Source organism: Chiloscyllium plagiosum, chromosome 11, assembly GCF_004010195.1.
Source record: "Chiloscyllium plagiosum isolate BGI_BamShark_2017 chromosome 11, ASM401019v2, whole genome shotgun sequence".
In the NCBI taxonomy this organism is placed as follows: Eukaryota; Metazoa; Chordata; class Chondrichthyes; order Orectolobiformes; family Hemiscylliidae; genus Chiloscyllium; species Chiloscyllium plagiosum.
In genome coordinates, this window is record NC_057720.1 from 74160885 (window position 1) to 74179303 (window position 18419).

General features: G+C 40.9%; 1 protein-coding gene across 1 annotated transcript in view; it reads right to left on the bottom strand.

The window, feature by feature from the left end:
* The window catches only part of cdc73 (cell division cycle 73, Paf1/RNA polymerase II complex component, homolog (S. cerevisiae)), a 319379-nt gene that overhangs the window by 300198 nt on the left and 762 nt on the right, over positions 1–18419 (bottom strand). The window lies entirely within an intron of this gene.

The following is an 18419-nucleotide window of genomic DNA, read 5'->3' on the forward strand; positions in this document are numbered from 1 at the left end:
CTTGTACAACTACTTCTGGTTTCTCACTCTCCCTTTAACAATATGCTTCAAAGATTTTGAGATGTCCTTAATCCTGGCACCAAGAAAGCAAAATACTATCTCAGATTCACGCTCACTGCCATAGAATCTCCTGTCTGTGCCCTTGATGGGAGAGTCCCCTAAAACAATTATTTTAAAACTTTTGTCAACTCCTGGCCCCCTAAGATTCATTCTTAGTGCCTAAGATCTGACTGCCTCTTTGTTTTTCCTGAGAGACTGTCCTTTTTAACATTTCATGAAACTGAATATCTTTTGAGAAAGGAATAGCCACAGAAACATCTGAACAACCTTACCTTCCCTGACAGTCACCCATCTATTTGACTGATTCTGCCGAAAATACTTCTCTGAACCTACTAGACACATCTGTGTGTCTCTTGCATGCCCTCAATGACATTAAGTCTAAAAAGAAGCGGCTTTCAATAGCACTTTATAAGATAACTACTTTACTTACCTAAAGAATTAATTAAGCGTGCAAAAAATTTTAAAAATCAAACATATAAATAGAGTCATTGCTCTTAACACCATGGGCTCTTATCTTATTTACTAGCCTTCTACGTGGCACCTTGACAAAGGCCTTCTGAGGTAACCTTCGTTGCTGTCCACTCCACCTCCAATTTTGATGTCATCTAACAAATCTTAAATAAAAGTCATCTACTTAACTGAAGAATTGAATTTAATAAAACTCAAGTGGTATAGCAGACAGATTTCAATCTTCAGATTTAAAAAAAGCTCACTCTAGAGCCTTCTATATGTAGACCTCTCCAAAAGTTGAAAAATGTGTTGCTGGAAAAGCGCAGGAGGTCAGGCAGCATCCAAGGAGCAGGAGAATCGACGTTTCGGGCATAAGCCCTTCTTCAGGAATGAGGAAGGTGTGCCAAGCAGGCTAAGATAAAAGGTAGAGAGGAGGGACTTGGGGGAGGAGAGTTGGGAATGCAATAGGTGAAAGGAAGTTAAGGTGAGAGTGATAGGCCGGAGAGGGGGTGAGGGCGGAGAGGTCGGGAAGAAGATTGCAGGTCAAGAAGTCGGTGCTGAGTCCGAGGGTTGGGACTGAGATAAGGTGGGGGGAGGGGAAATAAGGAAGCTGGAGAAATCTGCATTCATCCCTTGTGGTTGGAGGGTTCCTAGGCGGAAGATGAGGCGCTCTTCCTCCAGGCGTCGTGTTGCCATGGTCTGGCGATGGAGGTGGCCAAGGACCTGCATGTCCTTGGCGGAGTGGAAGAAGGAGTTAAAGTGTTCAGCCACAGGGTGGTTGGGTTGGTTTGTGCGAGTGTCCCAGAGGTGTTCTCTGAAATGTACCGCAAGTAGGCGACCTGTCTCCCCAATGTAGAGGAGGCCACATCAGGTGCAGCGGATGCAGTAAATGATGTGTGTGGAGGTGCAGGTGAATTTGTGACGGATATGGAAGGATCCCTTAGGTCCTTGGAGGGAAGTGAGGGGGGAGGTGCGGGCGCAAGTTTTGCATTTCTTGCAGTTGCAGGGGAAGGTGCCGAGAGTGGAGGTTGGGTTGGTGGGGTGGGGTGGTTGGACCTGATAAGGGAGTTGCGGAGGGAGTGGTCTTTCCGGAATGCTGATAGGGGAGGGAAATAGGCGCGGTGGTAGTTTGGCACACCGATCTTTACATTGCTGAGGCTAAACGACACCTCCTCCTACTGCCCCCTTGACCATGACTCCACCTCCCAACACCAAACCAATCATCCACCAAGGACATAATTTGCAAAATATATGCAAAACTTGCACCCACACCTCCCCCCCTTTCACTTCCCTCCAAGGCCCCAAGGGATCCTTCCATATCCGTCACAAATTCACCTGCACCTCCACACACGTCATTTACTGCATCCGCTGCACCTGATGTGGCCTCCTCTACATTGGGGAGACAGGCCGCCTACTTGCGGAACGTTTCAGAGAACACCTCTGGGACACCCGGACCAACCAACCCAACCACCCCGTGGCTGAACACTTCAACTCCCCCTCCCACTTCGCTAAGGACATGCAGGTCCTTGGCCTCCTCCATCGCCAGACCATGGCAACACGACGCCTGGAGGAAGAGCGCCTCATCTTTCACCTAGGAACCCTCCAACCACAAGGGATGAATACAGATTTCTCCAGTTCCTCATTTCCCCTCTCCCCACCTTATCTCAGTCCCAACCCTCGGACTCAGCACCGCCTTCTTGACTTGCAATCTTCTTCCCGACCTCTCCGCCCTATCACCCTCACCTTAACCTCCTTCCACCTATCGCATTCCCAGCGCCCCTCCCCCAAGTCCCTCCTCCCTACCTTTTATCTTAGCCTGCTTGGCACACCCTCCTCATTCCTGAAGAAGGGCTTATGCCCGAAACGTCGGTTTTCCTGTTCCTTGGATGCTGCCTGACCTGCTGCGCTTTTCCAGCAACACATTTTTCAGCTCTGATCTCCAGCATCTGCAGTCCTCACTTTCTCCTCTCCAAAAGTTCCATAACAACATCATTTGGAAAAAGTCACTTTTTTGGAGGTTTGTTTTGCTTTTTTGACTATGAGAGAACCAAAAATGAATCAAAGTAAAATCATACACTGTTGAAATGTTATAAATAAGAAATCTAGAAGTAAGTCTGAAATCTCAGGAGCAACTGCAAGATCCACACTACTCTCAGTCCACCACAATTTCCTTAGATATGGGGCCCACAACTGCTCACAATATTCCAAATGTGATCTGACCAGTGCCTTATAGAGCCTCAGTGGTCCTTCCCAGCTCTTGTATTCCAGCCCTGTTGAAATGAATGCCAACATTGCATTTGCCTTCCGAACTGCCAAATGAACCTACATATTTACGACAACAGAATTCTGACCTAGGACTCCCAAGTCCCTTTCCACTTTAGATTTTCAAAACCTTTCCCCATTTAGAGAATGAACAATGCCTATATTCTTCCTACCAGGTTAACCTCACACTTTTTCACATTGTATTCCATTGGCCATTTGTTTGCCCACTTGCCCAGGTCCTTCTGCAGCCTACCCGCTTCTTCAATTCCACCTGCCCTTCCACCTATTTTTCTGTAATCTGCAAAACTATCAACAACACACTCAATTCATTTGTCCACATTGTTAATGTAACATGCGAATAATTATGACCCTTGCAGAATTCTACTAGTCACTGGCTGTCTTCCCTTTATCCCCACTCTCTGCTTTTTGCCAAATCAGCCAATTCTCTATCGATGCCAGCACATTGCCCTTAACACCATGGGCTCTTATCTTATTTACTAGCTACCCACATGGCATCTTGTCAAAAGCCTTCTGAAAATCCAAATAGATCATGTCCACTAGCTTAACTAAGTTGCTGACTACCTTCTCAAAACATTCTAACAGATTTGTCAGGCATCACTTTCCCTTGACGAATCTATGTTGAATCCCCTCTATTTAACTATGCATTTCCAAGTATCTGCAATCTTATCCTCAATTATGCATTTGAAAATATTACCAGTGTCCAAGGTCAACCTAACTAGATTGTAGTTTCCTGTCTTCTGCCACCCTCCCTTCTTAAATAGGCATGTTACATTCACTACTTCCCAGTCCTCTGGAACCCTCCCGGATTCCAGTAATACCTGAAAGATCACCACCAAAGCCTCTACAATCTCCTTGGCAATCTCCTTCATAAATCTGGGATGTAGTCCATGTGGTCCAGGCGATTTATCTGCCTTCAGACTTTTCTACTTCCCCAGCATCTTTTCTTTAAGAATGGCCACCACACTGATCGCATCCCCTGACGTTATATTCTGGCATGTTGCTGCTTTTTGCGAAAGTAGCATTGGTGATACTTCTCCAGGCACTTGAGGTGTCTGCTTTACATGATCCATGTTTCAGGTGCATATAAAAAGGTGAGAATGATAGCAGTTCTGCAGACCTTGAGCTGTGCATTCTGCTGGCACCTTGGCTTCAATGTTGAACTTCATTGTTAATGTTCGTTCATGAGTCAAGGTTCCCAAGGTATAGGAAATGAACCATGGCGTTCAAGGACTCACCACAGATTTTGATGCCAGTGACAGCGTTGTGTGCTGGGAGCATGCTTGCAGAAATTCTTTCATTCTGGATGTTTAGTCAAAAGGTCCATTCTCTCATAGACCTTGGTGAATGTATTGCGATAGTTTTACGTTGATCTCTGTGCGCACACACAAGAATCTTCTGAGAATTGCTCCTCGATGACAGATTTTGGGATCATCTTGATTCTAATCAGGTGGCGAAGATTGAAATGTTTCTTGCTCGTCCTGTAGACTAGCTCCATTCTGGCGGGGAATTTCATGGAGATGGGTGAAGTATTGCAACAACGAGAAATGGATTAGTATGAATGTTGGAAACCTGCTTAACCCCATTCACAATCATACTGGGACTGTGGTGGATCCATCAATGGCTTGCATGCCATTGTGAAGGAGGAGGAGAACAGTGACAATTTCCATGGACTGTCAAATTTGAGGAGACTATTCCACAATTGGAGGAGTCAAAGCCCTATGTGACTTCAAAGAAGGCAATATAGAGGCTAGCATCATTCCCTGAACTTGTTTTGGATTTGTCACACACTGAAAATCGTGTTCGTTGTGCCTCTTGAAGGGGAGAAGCTATATTGTGACTTAGAGAGAAGCTCTGCAGCCACTGGAAGAAAGTGGTTGAGGAGGATTGTCATCAATTTTTTTTTTAAATGCATACAAATTCTTATTTTCTAGCCATCTGTCCATCATTTACTGATACCTGAGACATGGTAAATCACGATCAAAAATAAGTTACACTGCAGCAAAAACAGCGTATGCAACCTTCTGTCATACATTGCATTGACATTGGGAGCAACCACTTACTACCCCAGCTGTGCACAGCTCGAGAAAGTGTATAATTACCTCATCGTCATTGATGGCTTCACACCTGTTCTGCTATACTATAAACTAACTAGAGTTTGAAAATTCCACTTCTACATCAGTATGAAGGAAAAAATGGTGAAATTACACAGGGTTCATTTGTTCAGCTGGCTTAAAAGTAAATCAAAAAGTAGAAGCAATTGTGGAGTACAATTCTGTTAACAGCATGAGTCACCATCGAGCGCAGGAGAGGACCAACAAAGAATGACGGATCACTGACTCAGTGTGAAAATTAATTGATGGAAGAGATGTGATGATGTACAAAAGGGAGCAGGAAAAGAAAAAAAAACAAAGATAAGTTAATGGTAAGAAATACAGAATATTAAATAAAGCCTTGAGGAAAGCTGCAGGACAGAGAAACTAGGATGAAGAGAGCTGAAAAGGCAAGTCGTCACATGAAGCAAATTAGAACATGTCCAAGACGCTAGGTAAGATTGATTCAAGAAGCAATATCCTTGTGCCAATTAAACAAGAGCTTGGACAGTCAGGCTCAAGTGATGGGCCTTGAGCAAGAGGCAAGGTTGGTGAAATATTTTTGGGGGATCCTCAACAGTACAAGTTTCACAAAGTCTGACGACACCACTGGACCTCAAAGGCTGAATATCAACCTGGGAGAAACTGCCACAGAGATTTAAAGGGCTCTCAAGGAGCTGAACAACAAGGCTCCAGGAATTGAGGCAATACCAGTAGAATTCAAGATGTGGCAAGGATACCATCACAACAGCACTCACAGACTTGTTCAATAAGATCTAGATTGTAAAGGATGTCTTGGAATGCTGAAGATGTAGAGCAATCATTGAGCTGGCAAAGAAAAAGAATCTTAGCAACCAAATGTTATAAGAATGCTCAAAGTCTTAAGAAATCTTCATGATAATTCTGAGATGTCATATTGAAAACAAGAAATTATACTAAGGTATTGTATAGTTGCTTAGGCAGACATAAATGATCCGACAGCATTGTTCAAAGAACAGCACAACCTCCTTATATCTTACCCAATGTTTATCATTTTTAACAAACACCATTAAAAACAGATCATGCAGTTTGTTTATTCATTGTTAGTGAGATTTTGCTGCTTGCAATTTGCCAGCTGTATTTGCCACTGTAACAGTAGCTACACTAAAAAAATTGGCTATGAAATATTTTGGATCTGCTAGAGATAGCAACCACCATAAAACCAGCCAATTTTTCTTCTGCAGTTCCAGCTCTTAAAACAGAAAGTAAAACATTCCAGACCACTTAGTCTTCCTGGCATTCCATCAAAATTAGTTTCTTTATTTCTCAGTGCAGATTCATGAAAATTATATTTATAGCGTTAAAAATTATAATTTTTTTTAAAAAGCAAAATGCACACACTTAAGTTAAATACTATTTTGTTATTATTTCAGAGGATGCAGACATAGCTTCTGTGCAAAAGGTAAGCAGTATCTTGATTGAGAGATATGAGTTATTTGAAAAAATATTTTCGCAATACTTATCATTTAAATCTAAGTGATACAAAATCAATATGATCAAATGACAAAAAAAGTTTCAAATTCTTGGGAGTTGGAGGAAAGCTACTTAATATTTATCAAATTTAACTAATTGCTTCATAGTACCGAACTTAAATATTGCTAAGACAAGTTAAAGCTTTTCATCTTGCACTTATCAGAACTAGGTGAGAGAAAATGACACCATTTTATACAGAATGAATAGAGGGTGCTGACCATTTGATCACCATTACAGTGGAGATGCAGCAAGAACAGTTAACCGTCAGTCTTGATTCTCAGGTCAAGTAACCAGTTTTTGACTGGTCATGGGGTTGCCATGTGGATGCAGCAGAAATCGGCTGTCTTCGCGATCCTGTTTTGGATGAAAAAGGTGCGTTCTCTTTGCCTATATAAAATAGAATCCTCTGTATTTGGAGATATTTTCTAATTAACCCGTCCAGAGATGTCATTACACACTTCTGAAGCAGGTGGGGCTTTAACCTGGGCCTTCTGCCTCAGAGATAGGGACACTACGCCTGCACCACAAGAGTCCTTCTTGTTTATGTACTTTCCAGCAGGTGCAAATGATACAAGCTGCAAGCCTGACTGATGATGATGATTGTAGGAGAAAGTGAGCACTGCAGATGCTGGAGATCAGAGTCAAAAAGTGTGGTACTGGAAAAAAAAACATAGCGGGTCAGGTAGCATCCAAGCACCAAGAGAGTTGACATTTTGAGCATAAACTCTTCATCAGTAATGTGGGGATCATGACTATTAAGAGTCAGATTATTTAATCAATGATTTTGAATTAACAAAATCACATCTAATGATGGATATACTTTTCAGAGGTTTACAAGCATGGGAAGCTTGAATTCTATTTACATGCAGTTTTGCTCGGCCTTTTTGCTGCCACATTCAAAACTAGCCTTGGATGTCAAGCACAGCCATTCTAACCTCACTTCTGGAATTCAGTTCCTCTATCCACGTTTGGATCTAAAGTTATAATGAGTTCAGTGGCCCTGGAAGAACATAAACTGGGTGTCAGTGAGCGGATTATTACAAAGTACGTGCCGTTTGATAGCACTGTTGATGACACCTTCCATTACTGTACTGATGATCCAAAGTAGACAGACATGGCAGTAACAGGCCCGGTCAGATCTGTCCAGCTTTCTACGTATAGGACATACCCAGGCAATTTCCACAATGCTGGGTAGATGTCAGTGTTGCAACTACACTGGAACAGCTCGGCGAGGATAGAGCCGGTTCTAGAGAACCAGTCTTCAATACTGTTGCCATATGCTGACAGAGCCCATAGCTTTTCAAGTATCTAATGCCTGCAACCATTTCCTGATATCACATGGAGTGAGTTGAATTGGTTGAAGGCTGGTATTCATGATGCTAGAACTTCGGGAAAAGACCAAGATGAAACATTCACTTGGCACTTTTGGCTGAAGATTGTTGCAAATGCTTCAGCTTTATCTTTTGTAATGATACACCAGGCTCTCCCCCCACTGGAGAGTGATGTTTGTTGAGCATAAACTTCCAGTGAGATATTTAATGTCCACAACTAGGTATGACAGGACTGCAGAACTTAGTCTGGTCCATTGGTTGTGGAATTACTTAACTTTAGTTATCATTCACTGTTTAGGCTATTTGGCACACAAGTATTCCTGATTTGTAGCTTCAGCAGATAGACATCTCATTTTTAGGTATGTCTGGTTCAGTACCTTGCATGCCCTCCTGCACAATGCATTGAACCAGGGTTAAGCCTCCAGATTGATGCTAATGGTAAAGTGGGTGGCCCACAAGATTGCAGATTGTGTTGGAGTACAACTCTGTTGCCCCACTACACCTCATAGGCACTCAGTCTTGTGTTGCTAGATCAGTTTGTGGTCTATTCCATTTAGCACAATGATAGTGCTACACAACACAATGAAGAGAATTCTCACAGGACTGTGCAGTGGTCACTCCTGATATTGTCATGGACTGATCCATCTGTGGAGGTGGGGTAAGTGCGAATAGTAACCAGGAGTTCTCCTTATGTTTGACCTGATGCCATGAGATTTCAGGGGTCCACAGTCACCTCCATCCTGATTGAAGAACATTGTGCCCCAACTCTGCTGGAACTGGCCTGCCAATGGAACAACAACACAGGTGTTGTGTAGGATGTTGTAAGTAAGGTATGATTCCTTCAGCATGACTACATCAGGCTGTTTCTTGACTAGTCTGTAAAATAGCTCTCTCAATTTTCGCACTACCTCCCAGATGTTAGGAGTGTAAGGACCAGTTTCATTTTTTGGACTGTAGACTAGAAAATGGGAAAAGATACTTCTTTCAAGTTAAAAGATAATGTTTCTGTTTTTAAAAAAACAAATTACTCAAAGTTTGTGAGAAGATTTGTAGCTCAGTTGCTGGTTATTGTGGTTCTGTTCGCCGAGCTGGGAATTTGTGTTGCAGACGTTTCGTCCCCTGTCGAGGTGACATCCTCAGTGCTTGAGAGCCTCCTGTGAAGCACTTCTGTGTTGTTTCCTCCGGCATTTGTAGTGGTTTGTCTCTGCCGCTTCCGGTTGTCAGTTCCAGCTGTCCGCTGCAGTGGCCGGTATATTGGGTCCAGGTCGATGTGTTTGTTGATAGAGGCATGGCATTCATCCACAGATTCTAGGAATTCCCTGGCTGTTCTCTGTTTGGCTTGTCCTATAATAGTAGTGTTGTCCCAGTCGAACTCATGTTGCCTGTCATCTGCATGATTTGCTACTAAGGATAGCTGGTCTTGTCGTTTCGTGGCTAGTTGGTGTTCATGGATACGGATCGTTAGCTGTCTTCCTGTTTGTCCTATGTAGTGTTTTGTGCAGTCCTTGCATGGGAGTTTGTACACTACGTTGGTTTTGCTCATGCTGGGTATCGGGTCCTTTGTCCTGGTGAGTTGTTGTCTGAGAGTGTCTGGCTGTCAGTTCAGAAATGTTCTTGATGTATGGTAACGTGGCTAGTCCTTTGGGTTGTGGCATGTCCTCATTCCATTGTCTTTCCCTTAGGCATCTGTTGATGAAATTGCGGGGTTATCAGTTTTTGGCAAATACATTGTATAGGTGCTCTTCTTCCTCTTTTTGCAGTTCTGGTGTGCTGCAGTGTGTTGTGGCCCTTTGAGAACAGTATCTTGATGCAACTTCTTTTGTGTGTGTTGGGGTGGTTGCTTTCGTAGTTCAGGACTTGGTGTGTGTGTGTGGCTTTCCTGTATACCTTTGTGGTGAATTCTCCATTCGGTGTTCTCTGTACTATCACGTCTAGGAATGGGAGTTGGTTGTCCTTTTCTTCCTCTCTAGTGAATCGGATTCCTGTGGGTGTGGCGTTGATGATCCGGTTCTCTATTTCTGTGTTTTTAATGATTACAAAGGTGTCATCCACATATCTGACCCAGAGTTTGGGTTTTCTAGACCATTCCTAGACGTGATGGTACAGAGAACACCGAACGGAGAATTCACCACAAAGGTATACAGGAAAGCCACACACACAGACCAAGTCCTGAACTACGAAAGCAATCACCCCAACACACACAAAAGAAGTTGCATCAAGACACTGTTCAAAAAGGGCCACAACACACTGCAGCACACCAGAACTGCAAAAAGAGGAAGAAGAGCACCTCTACAATGTATTCGCCAAAAACGGATACGCAGCAATTTCATCAACAGATGCCTAAGGGAAAGACAATGGAATGAAGACATGCCACAACCCAAAGGACTAGCCACGTTACCATACATCAAGAACATTTCTGAACTGACAGCCAGACTACTATGACCACTAGGACTCATAACAGCACACAAACCAACAGACACTCTCAGACAACTCACCAGGACAAAGGACCCGATACCCAGCGTGAGCAAAACCAACGTAGTGTACAAAATCCCATGCAAGGACTGCACAAAACACTACATAGGACAAACAGGAAGACAGCTAACGATCCGTATCCATGAACACCAACTAGCCACAAAACGACACGATCAGCTATCCTTAGTCGCAAATCACGCAGATGACAGGCAACATGAGTTCGACTAGGACAACACTACGATTATAGGACAAGCAAGCCAAACAGAGAACAGCCAGGGAATTCCTAGAGGCATGGCACTTATCCACAGATTCTATCAACAAACACATCGACCTGGACCCAATATACCGGCCACTGCAGCGGACAGCTGGAATGGACAACCAGAAGCAGCGGATTCAAACCACTACAAATGCCAGAGGAAAGATCACAGAAGCGCTTCACAGGAGGCTCCCAAGCACTGAGGATGTCACCTCGACAGGGGACGAAACGTCTGCAACACAAATTCCCAGCTCGGCGAACAGAACCACAAAAAACAAATTACTGGAGTATATTGCAATTTATGTCTACAGTATTTCCTTATTCAAACAGAGGGGGAAACACAATAACATAATTTTTCTGTCCATATGGAGTTATATTTGCATTCTTGAAAAGGTTTTGCATGGCAACAGCCTTTTTATTGGTTTTTCAATTAGACTGTTTTTGTCCCTGGACTCAGGATTATTCAGCACACTAACCACTTGACTGGTTAACAATAGACTACAACCTTACACGAGGACAATCAAGAAAGTTTTAGTATGCAAAAACACCTAAATCTCTCTCTCTCTCCCTCACGTGTGGAGAAATAACAGAAAATCATTTGATATTCTCACTTACTATTTCTCCGAAAACTGCTTTCCACAAATTCCCTTGAGTTGTAAAAGGGTGAAAAACCACCTTCAAGCACAAAAAATCTCAACCAATAAATGAAAAGTTCGGAATTGGATCTCTAAAACTTCATGTCATTAACAAAAAATTAGAAGGAGTCAGAAGAAAGCCAAAAGAAATAACTAAATCAATATCTGCTAACTGGTGCTCATGCCATTTTCTGTTTTCTTTCATTTGTTCAAGCACAATACTTGTGCCTTGCCTTGTCTCTCTGTGCATCATATTCTCATATCTAATGGTATGAGAATTTTAAAAAGGGTAAAAATAAAAAGTTATAGAACTATAAGTTAGCAATTTGTATTTCTTTCTTGCCACTGATTAAAAATACTTCAGTAAAAAATAATTGCAATGAAAAAAAACTAGTTTTCGTTTAACCCGAATTAGAGTTATGTAATATTGAGTCAGTCAGTGCTTTAACCACATTTTCACATTTGTGACAACTCCAGGAATACTGGAGCCAGATTTCCAGCACACTACCCCAGGAAGTCAAAATCTGGCACACAAATAGGTTAAATCTACCTGCTTTGGGCAACATTTGTCTTAGTTTGCTGAAGGGAATGAGAGCAATGCTAAGGGATTCTATGTTGAACTCCTTTATTTAATTATTTGCTATGATCAAGCATTAGCCTTGATCAATATAGCCAAGCTAATATCAGACCGATAATCAATAAAGTCAACAATCAGCAGCAAGAAATTAGCAGTCCAGCTGTAGGTAACTACTATCTGGGATAACCAAGAAACAATGACCAGTGTTTTGTAAACCCACATCTTGGTATTAATGAACTCCAACTCACCTATTTCAAATGAAGCAAAATAAATTCAAGAAAAATTGTAAACGCAGAGGTTTCTTGGTTCCCCCAGATATTAGTTATCTACAGCTGGACTGCTAATTTCCTGTTGCTGATTGTTGACTTTATTGATCAAAAATCGTACTACAAAAAAGTGCTTTTTAGAAAAATAATTGGCAATAGGTTTCATGCGAGACCACTAAGTTTCACCCGGTGCTCAGGAGCTTTGGTAATCATGTTGAAAACTGGTTTATATTGATTAAATTTCCATGAGCCTTGGTATGGTGAAATAAGGAACAGATTCACTGTTAAATCACCTGGTACTTTTTCTCTGAACAGAACTCCATGTTGTCAGTGATTATTCAGACATTTGGATAATGAGGAAAGGTCTTCATAATGAGTTTTCCCCTTCATGCACCAGAACAACTGACAACCACCTCCAACCCATTGTTTTTACATATTAGTAGCAGCAGGAAAAGTCTGAACAATTGTGCAGAGCAAAGCTTGCGACTTTTTGTGCACAATTGTAGTATGGAGCGTTTAGTGGTGAGTTTTAACAAGAGGTTAAAAAATAACAAATAACCAAATGTGCTTCCAACATCAACCAGTGGCTTGAAAGTAAAAGATAATCAAAACCAAAGTCACTCAAGGATATTTGCTGAAATGTTTTGTGGTATAGATTTGTTCATTCATCAGTGTCAACTTCTTCTCAGAAGAATTTCCACATGGATCTTCAATTTGGTCTGTCCTTATTAATTCCACGTATGTCAACCCATTACATTTGCAATCCATTTTCTCCTTTGCTTCCCTTTATATTTCTATCTTTCCTTGCAATAGCTATCTTTGCCCAACATCTATACCAACACTGATAGAAATACTGCATCTTTTTTGATATTATGTTCTGACTTCCTCTTTTCTCTAGCCATTTCCAGCATTTCTTCATTATTCTGTGTAGGATGTGCAATAATTCTCCTCTAGGTGAATTCTCCTCATGTCTCTTTGCTTTCTGTCTATATATCAGAGACACACAACACAGATAATAAAGTATAGAAGCTCAATATTCTTTCATTTACATTCAGGTTCAGTTTCTCTTTTAAGTTACGCATCACTGGGGAGTACACTGAAAATCAAGCACTGCTATTCACAGAGTTCTGCAACTTGCCTGATTTTCAGATGCAGGTTGACACAAAGCATGGACTAGGTTTCAATACTTAACAGGAATTACTACTAAATACAAGTAGAATCAAGAAAGTTGATTCTAACTATAGTTCAATAATTATGAATCATTGGCATACAACTTTACTAATTACAACTTTAACTACATTTAAATGCCCCTTTATACACGCACATTCATTCACAGGAAAAAAACATTGGTGTTATGGATGGAGGGAAAGCTGAAAACAGTTCAATGGATCTGTTGAGTTGATTCTCACGCTGATGAGAATCCTGCTTTTTGGTCTTCCTTCTCTGGATGTTTTCATTGGTTTGCAGGAGGCACAGGATGGCTGGTTCACACTTATATAAGGGCTCTAACTTGTTAACTAAAATTCACAGCTAAGAGCAACTGCTAAAGAAAGAGTAACGGGTTTTCTTCAGGCTTAAAGAAGGAGTTCCTGTAGAAAACAGATGCAGCTCTCAGGCAGGCAGAAATTCAAAGGCTTCTCTTCATTTTTTTTTCACAGGCCCAAACTTCAGCTATCTGAGAACTCATCATAGTTACTGGCAGGAAGAAGGTCTTTGTCATCAAAACTGGTCACCAGACCATAGATCAATCAGCTACCTGTTGCAAGCTGAATTTGTACACATCTTTAAATCAAGCCCATCAGCCGCTTCTCTTGTTACTGCTTTAGTCAGCAGCTGCGTAACCCATATTTATAATAAAATTATCAGGTTACTTGATTTCAAAGCCACACTATAATTCTTCAGCAATGCTTGATTTTTAAAACAAATTTTCCACATTTAGTCAATCAAAATATAGATTATTTTCCAAAGTCGTTACAGAAAATATATCCTTTTTTCTGACAATGCTGGTATCGGGTGTCTCAATTCTCATTCAAATCTCATAATCACATCTCCTAGCATTTGTAATAAACTTCCCACGGTGTGTGAATTTTTCACCTGTTCCAAGATTTGTCCATTTGCTTTAATTTTAACTTTCAGGTTTAGGTCTCTGCTTTTCACCACTGAATGGAAAGATCATCAAGGTATTCTTAAATCAATAATCCAGATTCCTTGTTTTCATTTTGTTTACAATTCATGCAGTTTATGACATGGCAAACACTTGTCCTGACAAAATACACAACTGTATATAGCCATCTTCTTTTTAAATTCAAGTGAAAAAAAAACGTGCTCACACTTGTATCTATTTCAACATCCACACACCAAGTGACAATACATAATCTCCGAAGAGGAAATCTCAGAGTAAACTCTCGTTACTTTATCAGATATAATTCCCAGAAAGCACGTTGGAATATTTTATTATGTTAAACGTACTGCATAAATCTGAGTTGATGATATGATGTCCTCTGTAATTTGAAGAAAAAGGTTTGGTAGAAAATCTTTATTACACATTACTGTATGGCACAATTGCTAACTGTTTTAAAATTCCATAACAATACTTCAGAAAAAGACTTGATATAATCTTGTACAATGTTCTGAAATATATTCCAGTTTATACAATAACAAACTTGACACTGACCACTAGCATTCAAGGTAGGAACATTACTTTGTGACAATTCTTCCTTCAAAACTTACGTTTCACATTCTACTGTTGCACTGTACCTTTCTGACATTTTATAACACAAGAAATATCCGTACTGGCAATTAACAGTTTCAATACGAATTAAATCACAACCTGTGCAATTACAGCAAAAGCCACAAAAACAAGTTAATGCTAACTGGTTTATATCACACTCCTTAATTATAACCTCATAAGAACATTACATAGTAGACTATTTTCCCTCTTTCACAGTGGAAACATTTATACAAATGTCAGAATTAAAATTTATTGTTAAATATAGAGACATTTTTTGTCACAGACTTAAGGCCATTAAGTTTAGGAAGGAGAGTGTTGCAAGTATTTGATTTACAAATGTTTCGGTCTTCAGATGTTTAGTTTGCTTTATCCAAATATTGGAAGAAATTACCTACTAATTCACTACATCACACAATTTCATTTTAATTAAAAAATTGATAGAAATGTTGAGGACCTAACTACAATCTACCAGTTTACTGGGTTCATTCTTTGATGTATTCTGTTAATTATTATAAGGACAGTGCATAATTTCCTTTAAAAAAGCATAGCTCAAACCAAATGTTGGCCATCACACGGAATGCTGCACTGCAGCTCAACAAAAATATCAAAGTGCTATGACCAGTTTAATTTACATCAGTACAGAAAATATGAAACATTCTGTGCAACTTTAAACTGACTCAAAATTCTTCTACTTGGTGAAAAGGTCAACCAAACATTAAACAGACTTCGGGACTGTAGTTCATGTGTTACCTGTAGATATACATGGATAGCCAAAATGCACACACCACTACATAAACTCTAGTTTGTCTGCAAAAGTGACATTTTTTTTAAAAATCCAAATGTTTCAAAACTATTAAAAAATCAATAATCTCGTACTATCATAAGCTCAAGAAATATCACTAATTTCACTTTTATTGGGCAAGATGGGGTTCAGGAATTCTGCTATGGTTTCCTCTTCAGATTACAGTCTATCATCCTGTCCAAAGCAGATATATTAATGTTTAGCAAAGGGAGTATTGGTCTTAGCTTTGTGGCTAAAGCACCGACTAATATTTACTGGTTGGATCAAAAAAAATCAAGATACACAAGCCTTTGTAATATGCATAATTAGCTGAAATATTGTTTGTAGACTTACAAGAATCAGCTTTAGGCAAGGTAAAGAAGCAAACTCAAACAGAAATCTTGATGTGGAAACAAAGATTTAGTTGGAAGGTCATGTTGCGGCTGTATAGGACTTTGGTTAGGCCACTTTTGGAATATTGCATGCAATATTTGGAAGGATGTTGTGAAACCTGAAAGGGTTCAGAGAAGATTGGCAAGGTTGTTGCCGGGGTTTGAGCTCTAGGGAGAGGGTGAATAGGCTAGGACTATGTTCCCTTAAGCATCGGAGGCTGAGGGGTGACCTTGTAGAGGTTTATAAAATCATGAGGGGCATGGATAGGATAAATAGACAAACTCTTTTTGCTGGGGTGGGGGAGTCCAGAACCAGAGGGCATAAGTTTAGGGTGAGAGGGGAAAGATATAAAAGGGATCTGAGGGGCAACCTTTTCATGCAGAGGGTGGTGCATGTATGGAATGAGTTACCAGAGAAAGTGGTGGAGGCTGGTACAATTACAGCATTTAAATGGCATCTGGATGAGTATATGACTAGGAAGGGTTTAGAGGGATATGGGTCAGGTACTGGCAAATGGGACTCGATTAGGTTAGGATATCTGGTCGGCATGAACGAGTTGGATCGAAGAGTCTGTTTTCACGTTGTACATCTCTATGACTCTATGACATTCATGTCTTTCTTTTTGCTCACAGTTCTCATACAAATTTACATACCATAAATAATTTTCTGCAACAGGGCTCCATTGTCATCTAAGTTATAACTAAAAGCAAAAGTGCTCTACCAACAGATCCTCCTAGCCCTCATCTACTACCTACCACCAAGAACTGCAGTTCACCATAAAGGCACCACTTAAGAGCTCTTCATCATGTTCAAGTTTTGTACCAGAGTCCCAACAAATAAGACGAGGGAAAAGGTTCACACCCACACACTTAATTGTTCTACTGCAGAAATGGAGTAAATAAAAACAGGTATCTCTCATTGAAAAAAATATACAAGCATTACTGATGTGCTTTTAACAATACGCAAAAGGAGGAATGCTCTTTTTAGATTAGATTACTTACAATGTGGAAACAGGCCCTACGGCCCAACAAGTCCACACCGCCCCGCCGAAGCGCAACCCACCCATACATTTACCCCTTACCTAACACTACGGGTAATTTAGCATGGCCAATTCACCTGACCTGCACATCTTTGGACTGTGGGAGGAAACCGGAGCACCCAGAGGAAACCCACGCAGACACAGGGAGAATGTGCAAACTCCACACAGTCAGTCGCCTGAGGCGGGAATTGAACCCGGGTCTCTGGCACTGTGAGGCAGCAGTGCTAACCACTGTGCCACCCGCTGTACAGAATGAAGAACTAAACAGTTTTATGTAAAATCAGTTTTACAATACAATAACAGCTCTTTCCACTCCTAAGAATGCAAAATTAAATTCTTCCAAGACCCATCTTAACATACAACACACAGGCTGATGAAACCAAGAGAGTAACACAAAGATCAGAATCAATGATAGACAGTCCTGGGTTTGATTATATGCCCAACGTCTCTCTCGTCCGCTGCACCCAATCCTTTGGGTTCACCACCTGCTGTTATTGATATTGCTGTCCTTTCTGCAATTGACAATGATTCCAAATCAATGTCGAAGTTGCTTCCCAAGAAGGGTGCTTGTGCTATCAAAACAGCAAGAAAATATCATGTCCTAAATTTCTAGGAAGCTACAATTTCAGCTGTATTCCTGCAAACACCAGAGACTCTGTACACACTTAATTATCTGGCTTCAATATTGTAATTGGAATGTATCCTATAATGAGAAAGACCACAACATAAGAGTAGGAATGAGGCCATTCAGCCCATCGAGGCCACTCCGTCATTCAATCATAGCTGATGGGCATTTCACCGCCATTTACCCACACTCTCCCCGTAGCCCTTAATTCCTTGCAACATCAAGAATTTATCAATCTCTGCCTTGAAGACATTTAATGTCCCGGCCTCCACTGCGCTCCGTGGCAATGAATTCCACAGGTCCACCACTCTCTGGATGAAGAAATGTCTCCTCATTTCTGTTCTAAATTGACCCTCTCTAATTCTAAGGCTGTGACCACAGGTCCTAATATCCTGCCTGACAGAAACAAATTCCCAGTGTCCACCCTTTCTAAGCCATGCATTATCATGTAAGTTTATATTAGAATTCCCCTCAACCTTCTAAACTCTAATGAATATAATCCCAGGATCCTCAGCCGTTCATCCATATGTTCCATATTCATCCAGAAAGTGCACTCCATATCAAGTAATCACATGACCTAGTTTTGAAATTTTCTCAAAGTTACTTAGGAAGCTGTTTGGATGTTCTGGAAATGTGAATTACCTGGTTCACTAAAGCATCAGTTTCTTTTTGAATAATTTCAATACCTCAAAAGCACTTAATGTATTTAGTTTTCAGCAGTATCTATTACGCAATGAAACACATGGGCTACTGCCTTTCCCAGTCAGTAATATTAGCCAGCATATGGAAAGTACACTCTTCTTCCATAATGCTCAACAACCCTTAAAAAGAAACAGAGCCACCGGAAGTGGCACATAGCAATTCGTTTCAACATCTCATCCGACAATCGGAAGTTTATAACAAATGTAACTTACAACG